Below are 9733 nucleotides of genomic sequence, written 5' to 3'. Positions count from 1 at the left end.
GATCAAAGGGTATGCACAGTTTGATAACTTTTTGAGCATATTGCTCTCCAGAATGGCTGGATGTATTCACAGTTCCATCAACAATGTATCAGTGTCCCTGTTTTCCCACATCCCCTCCAACTTTCTACATTACCTTTCCCTGTCATTCTAGCCAATCTGACAGGTATGTAGTGGTATCTCAAAGTTGTCTTAATTTGCATTTCTCTGATTAATAATGATTTGGAGTATCTTTTCATATGACTAGAAATAGTTTCAATTTCTTTATCCAAGAAATATCTGTTCATGTCAAAGGATATGACCATTTATCAATTGGAATTTGGCTTGATTTCTTATATATTAGCATTAATTCTCTATATATTTTGGAAATGAGGCCTTTATCTGAACCTTTGACTGTAAAAATGTTTTCCCAGTTTATTGTTTCCATTCTAATCTTATCTGCATTGATTTTGTTTGTATAAAAACTTTTCAATTTGATATAATCAAAGCTTTCTACTGTGTGATCAATAATGATCTCTAGTTCTTCTTTGGACATGAATTCATTATTCTTCCACAGGTCTGAGAGGTAAACTATCCTATGTTCCTCTAATTTATTTATAATCTCATTCTTTATGCCTAAATCATGAACCCATTTTGACCTGACCTTGGTGTACAGTGTTAAGTGTGGATCAATGTCTAGTTTCTGCCGTATTAATTTCCAATTTTCCCAGTGATTTTTGTCAAACATTGAGTTCTTATCCCAAAGGCTGGGGTCTTTGGGTTTGTCAGACACTAAGTTGTTAGAGTTATTGATTATTTTATCCTTTGGGCCTAACCTATTCCACTTATCAACTAGTCTATTTCTTAGCTAGTACCAAATGGTTTTGGTAACTGCTGCTTTGTAATATAATTTTAGATCTGGTACAGCTAGGCCACCTTCATTTGATTTTTTTCATTAATTCCCTTAAAATTCTTGACCTTTTGTTTTTCCATATGAACTTTGTTGTTATTTTTTCTAGGTCATTAAAATAGTTTTTTGGGAGTTTGATTAGTATAGCACTAAATAAATAGATTAGATTGTATTGTCATCTTTATTATATTTGCTCGCCCTGTCCAAGAGCATTTAATCAATTGGTTCCCAATTTAAATTTAAATTTAAAAATTAATAATAAATTTAATGTAGAAACAAACACTTTTCAAAAGAAAAAATCATATGAAACAATTATAAGAAAGAATACTGCAAACTTTAATAATAGAAATGCAAATTAAAACAACTGAGATTTCAACTCATCCACATCAGATTGATAATGATGACAAAAGTTGAAAGTGAAAAATGTTGATGGTCTATGGGAGGAAAGGAATACTAACTCTCTGTTGTTAGAATTGTAGAATGGTAAATTATTCTGGAAAACAGTTTGTAGCTATATGCTAAAAGTTATTCTATTGTGACATGACAGTTTTTGACCTATTCACAAACCACTAGATGTAAACATCAAAGAGATGTAACACCAAATATAACTGCTGAATGTGGAGTTAGTTGGCCAGCACTTAATATTTTCTGTTCCTTCCCTTTCTATATTATATAAGGAACTGGATCTATAGCAGATTTTTCCTTTCTCTTCTCAGTGGAGTGATTTAGAATCTTTTCTCTACTCACTATCCTCTCTTCATTATCCCTTTTCTCTGGAGATTTGTTCAGCCACATCCTGTTATAAAACTTTGCTACTTTTTCATCTTAGGAGCAACAGAAACAACCTCAGGTCCATATAGCTCTTTTCTCTGATTTATAGTTTCTATCAGATGAAAGATTATTAAAAAACAATTACACCAGCTTAGATGCTCTAGTTTGGAATATTTCTAACATTAGAAATTTAGTTTTCTATTCTAAATAAAAGCTTTGTTTATCTTGAACTAGCCTCCTTTATCTTTGAGATTAAAAAAAAAAAAAAAAAAAAAGTAGATACCTGAACTGTTGAGGTAAAACTTGCAAGCATCTGTTATTGGATTGCTATGGAGAAGAAAAACTGGGAAATGTACAGACTTTTTATTTTTTTGCTCAGGCAATTGGTGTTAAGTGACTTGCCCAGGGTCATACAGCTAGGATGTGTTAAGTGTCCTAGGCCGAATTTGAACTCAGGTCCTCCTGACTTCAAGGCTGGTGCTCCATCCACTATATCAACAAGCTGTCCCATGTATAGAACTTTTGACAGGGACTAGCTTCACTTGTTGAGAAGGTGAATAAAACTAATAGTTTCAGTTTGAGTTTTCTGTTTTGAGATGCTTTCAGGGCACTGATGATTCACCTTGATCTCCCTTCTCTTGGCACAGCTCCACCCTTCTTTCTGTTTCTCCTTTTGGTTGTTGCCCCTGTGCCTCTGACTTTTTGAGGATCAGCTCATTAAATCCTAGACAAGGCAGTTTCCTCATTGCTGTTCCTGCTAATGAGTTCTTGAAGTTATCTCTCTAGCTATCTCTAGCATGCAGATTGTGTATATCCCTTTAAGAAATCCTGGATGTGACTCAAGTCTGCTTTCTGGTTCAAAGATCACAATAGTTTCAAATTCCTTTCAGAGATGAGAAATAATGATTTCCCTTCTGAAATGCAAATCCTAAAACGTCAATGAGTTCTCACATCTATATCACATTTGCCAGATTTGAAAAGAACTTATATGTAGAAAAATATTTATAATAGTACTTTTTATTGAAACAAAATGTGTTTTCCTCATTTGTAGATTGGCTATCCCAATTGTGGTACCTTAATTGAAAATTATTGAACTTAAAAAGATGACAAATTCAGAGAAACTTGGAAAGATATGCATGAGTAATGTAGAGTGAGATAAACAGAAGAGAACAATTCACATAATAACCACAGTGTAATACTGTAAAGAACTTTGGACTTCAATGACCAATTATGACTTTATTTAAAAAAAAAAAAACTATTTCTTTAAACTTTAAATACAAAATAAGAAAAAAACAAAACAGAAAAAGAAAGAGAAAAATGAAAAAAAAATTGTCATATGCCCAGCAAAACATCAGGGAGAATTAATAAAAATATGTAACAATAAATTTCCATTTCAAGAAAGCATATATAATATTGGAAGATATTATATTCATGATTGTTCATCCTTTGCTTTCTTGTGGGTTTTCTTTTATTCTCTGCTCTGTACTTTTAACCTTATTCTTTTTTTCTTCTTTCAACTCTCTTCCCTCTCTCAATTTTCCCTAAGCAGGCTACAGTTAAATACAGTTATATTTTTGCATACATATACACACATCTCTATACATACATATAAATGCATATATACATATACATTAACATGCATCTGAAACAATATTAATATAGCTGACATATATTGTAGATTTCTCTCTTGACTGAACCTTTTAATTTTGACTTTTGTCTGAGATCAGTGATTACGACTCCTACTTTTTTTTTCTTAATAAATTCTACTCCTGCTCATTATTATTGTGCTTGTATATATCTTTTATTTTCTATCCCTGCTAACTCTTCTACTTTAGTTTTACTCCTTAACTAGCCTTGCAATTACTTAACTTCTCCCCACCCTATCATGGATCCCTCCTTATCTTCTCTCCCAACCCTTTCTCTGCCTCTTTATCCCATTCCCATTAATCTATACACTTTATCCTACTCCCATTATCCGAAATATTTTTTGGTCCCTCATCTTGTCCTAGACACCTTTTCCCTCTCTCTTTATCCCTTTCCCATTAATACCTTGTCCCACTACTGTTAATCCATATACTCTGCTTTACCCCATCTTATTCTATTCCTTTCTCCTTTATTTTTTTATAGATTTTGGAGGGGCTTAAATCCTTCTTGGCATATATATACATATATACACATACATACATATATATACATATATATATATATGTATTGTGAATAGGTTTTCAGAATTACCAGCTTTCTTCTCTCATTTAGTACCTATATGAAACTTCTTTTTCTCTGTACTTCATTTGGGTGGCATAATTACTATTTTTACCTTTTCCTAAATGTTTTTTTTTAAGAGTCAGATCATACTCAGCTCTGCCCTAATCTTTTCTCTTTTTTTTTTTTTTTTTTTTTTTGGACTACCCAATTACTAGTGTCAACCTTAGACATATGGTTTATATTTCCACACATGAAAAATAGTTTATCCTTATTGAGTCCCTTGAAATTCGTATTTGATGTTGGTTCTTTTGTTAAAATTTCTATTGAATTCAGGTTTTTTTTGAGACAAAATCCTGAAAATGTGAGAGTTCATTGAATACCTATTGGTTTTTTTCCATTCAATATTATTATAATTTTGCTGGATATATTTGCAGCCACAGGTCTAGTTATTTTGATTGTCAATATATAAAATTCTAGGAGCTGTGGTCTTTTATTGTAGCTGCTGGTAAATCCTATACAATTTTAATTATGGTCTTAGCATATTTGATTTTTTTTTAATTTGTTTCTTATAAAATTTTCTCTTTGATTTGGGGTTTTTGAAATTTAGCAATAATGTTCCTGTTTTTTCCTTGTAGGATCTCTTTGAGGTGATTGATGGACTTTTTCTATTTCTGCTTTCCTTTCTTGTTCTATCACTTAGGGACAATTTTCTTTGGTTATTTCTTGTATTATTGTGTTAAGGTTCTTTTTTTGGTCATAGCTTTTAGATAGTCCAATTAGTTTTATGGTTTTTCTTCTTGAACTGTTCTCCAGATCTGTTGCTTTTCTTATAAGATGTTTCCCATTTTAAAATATTTTTTCATTTTTTATGTTTTGTTTAGTTATCTCTTGGTCTCTCATAGCTTTACTGACTTTTCTTTGCACAGTTCTAATTTTCAAAGAATTATTTTCTTCTTTAAGACTCTGTATCTCCTTTTCTAGTTGGTTGATTTGTTTTTCACAATCTTCTTGTTTTTCTTGGATTTTTTTTTCTTCAATCTCTCTCATTTGACTTTTAAAGTATTTTTTGAGTTCTATAAATTCTGGACAGGTAGCCATTTAACATTAATCTTTCAGGTAGGAGAGGCTTTTTTTTTTTTCACTTCAATGTTCTGTTCTGAAGATGAACATTAATTAGTCTTTCCTATTTCCATAGTAATTTTCTATGGCTGAGTTCTTTTCCCTTGCTACTCATTTTTAAAAATGAGAACTTATTAGTGTAACCACCTCTAGGGGTGAGGGAGATTGTATGAATGGCTTCACTTCAGTTTTCTCCTATGGCCTGAAACCCCATACCAATAACTCTATCCTCCTGTAACTGCTTCTCTGCCCCACTGCTTCTGCACTCACATGGTGTGCTGGTTTCTTTCTTGCCCAGGGCCATGTGGCAGCAGCACAGATGGGCCTGGTTTTTGCTTTTTAGCTGAAGTTCCCCTCATATCTTCCTGGGACTTGGACCCCCACCTACCCAGGTGGAAGATGAAAGTTCCTATGGTTCAGACTGAGGCTATCCCAGAACCCAACCAACCCAGTTTGCTATTTCTGTGGAGCTAGACTGGAAATGTTTTATACTTTACAGTGGTTAAACCACCTGTCCTAGGGTCTGTTTTGGGGTGTTCTTGGGTTGTTCTCAAGACGACCCCCTGTTCTTTCCAGTTATTTTGTTTTTCACCAGTTTATGTTCTCTCTGGGATGCAATTTTGTTTCCTTTGTGGGGAAAATCTGGAGAGCATGGAATTTTCTGACCTACTTACTTTATTGCCACATTTCAGAATCTTCCTCCAATTATGACTTTAGTAGACTGGATGTTGCATACCTCTCACTGTGGGCAGAAGCAATGAATGCACTAGAGGCACAGAAGAAGATAGACATTATCAGATGTGGCCAATGTTTTGATTTATTTTGCTTCATGGTGCTTGTTTGTTGCAAGGGAGGGCTTATATTGGGACTGAAATCAGTTGTAGAAAAGTGAATAGATATATAGAAAGAAAGAAAGAAAGAAAGAAAGAAAGAAAGAAAGAAAGAAAGAAAGAAAAAGAAAGAAAGAAAGAAAGAAAGAAAGAAAGAAAGAAAGAAAGAAAGGAAGGAAGGAAGGGAAGGGAAGGAAGGAAGAAGGAAGGAAGAGGAAGAAAGAAGAGAAAGAAAGAAAGAAAGAAAGAAAGAAAGAAAGAAAGAAAGAAAAGAAAGAAAGAAAGAGAAAGAAAGAAAGAAAGAAAGAAAGAAAAAAGAAAGAAAGAAAGAAAGAAAGAAAGAGAAAGGAAGGAAGGAAGGAAGGAAGGAAGGAAGGAAGGAAGAACGAAAGAAAGAAAGAAAGAAAGAAAGAAAGAAAGAAAAGAGTATCAACAAAACAAAAAATAGAAAGCAATGAACAAAAAAAAAAAGTTCTGAAGGCTAACCAAATGATAATTTTGTTATTATTTTGTTACATTTTATATGCATCAACAACAATCTAGAAGCTCACAGTTTCTTTTTTGGTTCTTTTTTTGTATGATGGAATGATTCAAGTTGATTTTTAAGCTCACAATAAAAATATTTAAAATAAGCATTTAGCATATAGCAATATCTTGTACATAAGTTTTTTGAATGAATGTATTAGATCATTAACTCTTTGAGATCAAAAAGTTGGTTTTAATTCTGGAAAACAATTTGGAATTATGCCCAGATAGTTGCCAAATTGCATATATTATATGATCCAGTCATATCACTACTATATCTCAAAGAAACACAATAGGGAAAAATGAATATACAAACCATATACCTGGTACACACAAATTTTTATAGAAACTATTTTAATGATGGCCCCAAACTGGAAACTATTGGAGAATAACTAACATGTATATGAATGTCACAGAATATTATTGTATTATAAAAATAATAAAATGAACAATTACAGAGGAAACAGGACTTCTATGAACTCTGTGAGCAGAAATTATTTAAAATTCTTTAAACATCAAAACAGATAACTTTCTTCAAGATTAATATCAGAAGAAGTATGAAAAGGAGGAGATGTGTCCACTAGACTCATTCATTATTTCATGAAGAAGTCCCAACATCATGTTCAGGTTAAAAAGATTTCCCCAAAGTGGTCAGATTCTCTAGTGGTTCTTTTTCATATATGTCATAATGCTGATTGTGTGAAGCCCAAGAACACTATAGACTCTCTCTCTGATGAGTTTCATGGTCATTTAAAAGAGATTAAAAAAAAAAAAATACAGTGGTCTACAGCAAAAGTTCCTAATCTTTTTTTTGTGTTATAGATCCTCTTGGCTGACTGATGAAGCCCAAGAATTCTTTCTCAGAATACTGTTTATTGCTTTTATTTATTGCTGAAGGGAATTATTAATTTCAGTTAGAGGTTAGTGAAAATAAAGATTGTGATTTTTTTTTTTTTCTTGATACCAGTTCACAGATTCACTAAAGTCTCTCCATGGACCCTTTGGGAGTCTGTAAGCCTCAAGGTTAGAATCATTGATCCAGAATATAAACTTCTTAGTAAGAGCTTACAGAAAATGATAATAGATGATTATGAGCAGTATTACTTTCTAAAGTTGAAGGAAGCAATAGAGGGGAAAAGCCAGATTACAGAAAACTTGGTGAGAGATTCAACTAAGCAGTCATCCCAAGGGAATATAAAGATGAACATTGAAGGACAGTAAAATTAAGAAAAATGAACAAAAAAACTGCCAAGATTAACAATCTTTTTCATCATCATGAACAGTAAACCCCCTATACTTGGGTATCACAATTCCAGATATGCTTACAGAGGAGGTAGAAATGGCACTCAAGAGAATAAAGATGAGGAAAGCGACTGGTTTAGGTCCAATATACATGGAAGAAAACATCCTTGCTGGAGGCAATACAGCTATGAGAGCATTGAAAGACTGATTTATAAAGCCTCTGACTGATGGAGGAGAGGATTCTAAGGACTTGGGGAAGGAAAGCCTCAATCTTTTTTTAATACACATACACACACACACACAGAGTGTCTAAGAGAACAGCAACAACTTGATTTTCTGTATGCTTATATCTGCATGCCTATTTTCCCATCTCCATACAATTTTTATGAAAATTGATTCCATATGTGTAAAGAACATCCTCAATGAGGATAGGTAGGGAACAGTTAGACTTTCAGAAGTCGTATTCCACAGCTGACTATACATTTACCATCATAGAACTGACAAAAAAGATGTTGAGATTACAAAATCTTACTGTGTTTATTAGGTTTTTTTTTTTAATCTGGATTTTTTAACCTCCTTAAAGATTCTCTTGTAATAGGATGATGTCCTTTTTAAATAGTAAAATCAATCAAGATTCCTTGACAGATATAACAAAAAAGATAATCTCATTCAACAACTTTTTGATGATGAACAAAAGGCAAGGTATAAAAGAGAGAGGGGTATGATCATCAAAAATGTTCACCACTACTATTGGGGAGACCAAACAGATTAAGTTGAAGAAATTCATGGATGATGATTTCCTCTCAATTCCTTGGTTTGCTGATGACATCATGCTGATTACATAAAGCTGGAAAATACTGAAGAAACTTCCTGAAAGATATCTGTAACCACTCAAGAGTCGGGCCTAAACAACCCCACATGATGAACCAAGTATATGATGAATGTCTATCACCAAGATTCTGATATGCAATTGGATGGACATCTTGCATTGTTATTAATTTCTATATCCAGACAAACGATAAAATGAACAATGATCTGAGTCTAGAATTAAGGAGGAAGAAGAGAACAGGCTGTATTCCCTCCAGGAAATTGCAAAACTCCCTTAAAGATCTTGAACTTGTCCTACAAATAGAGATACATCATTTTAATACCACATTTTAACAACTACAGGGCTGCAAGAGTCCCCAACAGATTAAAAATGACTATCACATTCAGAGGGCAATGGGTGTGAGCATGCTGCACCATATAGCCAATGAGAAACTTTAAAGAAAACAACAGGAGTAAAAGATGGCATCTGCAGAATATGTAATGCAAAAATAAGGAATATAAATAATAAATAAAGTACACCAGTTGTAACTTTACAGTATCTGGAGAAAACAAAGATTCTGGCATGTTTTGTAAACCTTGTTTTTCAAATTTCTGGAAAGAGATGAATAAGTGTCAAATAGTACAGGCAAGCTTCGGATAAGTTGGAAGTGAAATCATTAAAGATCACATCCAATTCAAGACTACAAAGTCATTTGGGTAGCTGAGTATTTTTGGTATTTACTACAAAATTCCCTCCCAGTTTGGTCCTTTCCTTTTCATTTTGGATTCATCACCTTTTTGTTATTCTTTATTCTTAATCAAATGCCTCAGGGAATGATTTAGTTGCCTTTGATTTATTCAATTTAATTTGATTTGTTCAGTGGATAAAAATATTCTTACTTTCCAAAATTATCCAGAAAATATGATTTGTTCTTTTAATTTTATGGGTTTTATTTTAGATCATTCCTTCATTTGAAATTGATTGCAATACATAATGTGAAATATGTAGGTAATTCCCCTTCTGTGTCATACTATAATCTAATTTTCCCAATATCTTCCCTTAAATTCCCTAAAATTTAGCAAATATTAAATTATAATATGCTTTTGGCTCTAGATCTGAATTATCCATTCAGTTTAATTGATTCAGTTCTCTAGTTTCTACCTTTTAATCCAGTTTGAGATGGTATTAATTAGGCATAGTTGACTAAAACTGGCCTTCCTGTTTAACTATTTGTTTAAGTTTTCTATGTCTCCAAGAGTCTGCATTTCTGACCTGGGCAAATTTTCCTATGTGTACATAGGTATATGATAAATATTTGTAAAAATAAATTAAAATAGCTTTAGTTTA

Source organism: Sminthopsis crassicaudata, chromosome 2 (assembly GCF_048593235.1).
Source record: "Sminthopsis crassicaudata isolate SCR6 chromosome 2, ASM4859323v1, whole genome shotgun sequence".
Taxonomy (NCBI): Eukaryota; Metazoa; Chordata; class Mammalia; order Dasyuromorphia; family Dasyuridae; genus Sminthopsis; species Sminthopsis crassicaudata.
The sequence above is the reverse complement of the archived record's forward strand: the minus strand, read 5'-3'. Positions refer to the sequence as shown.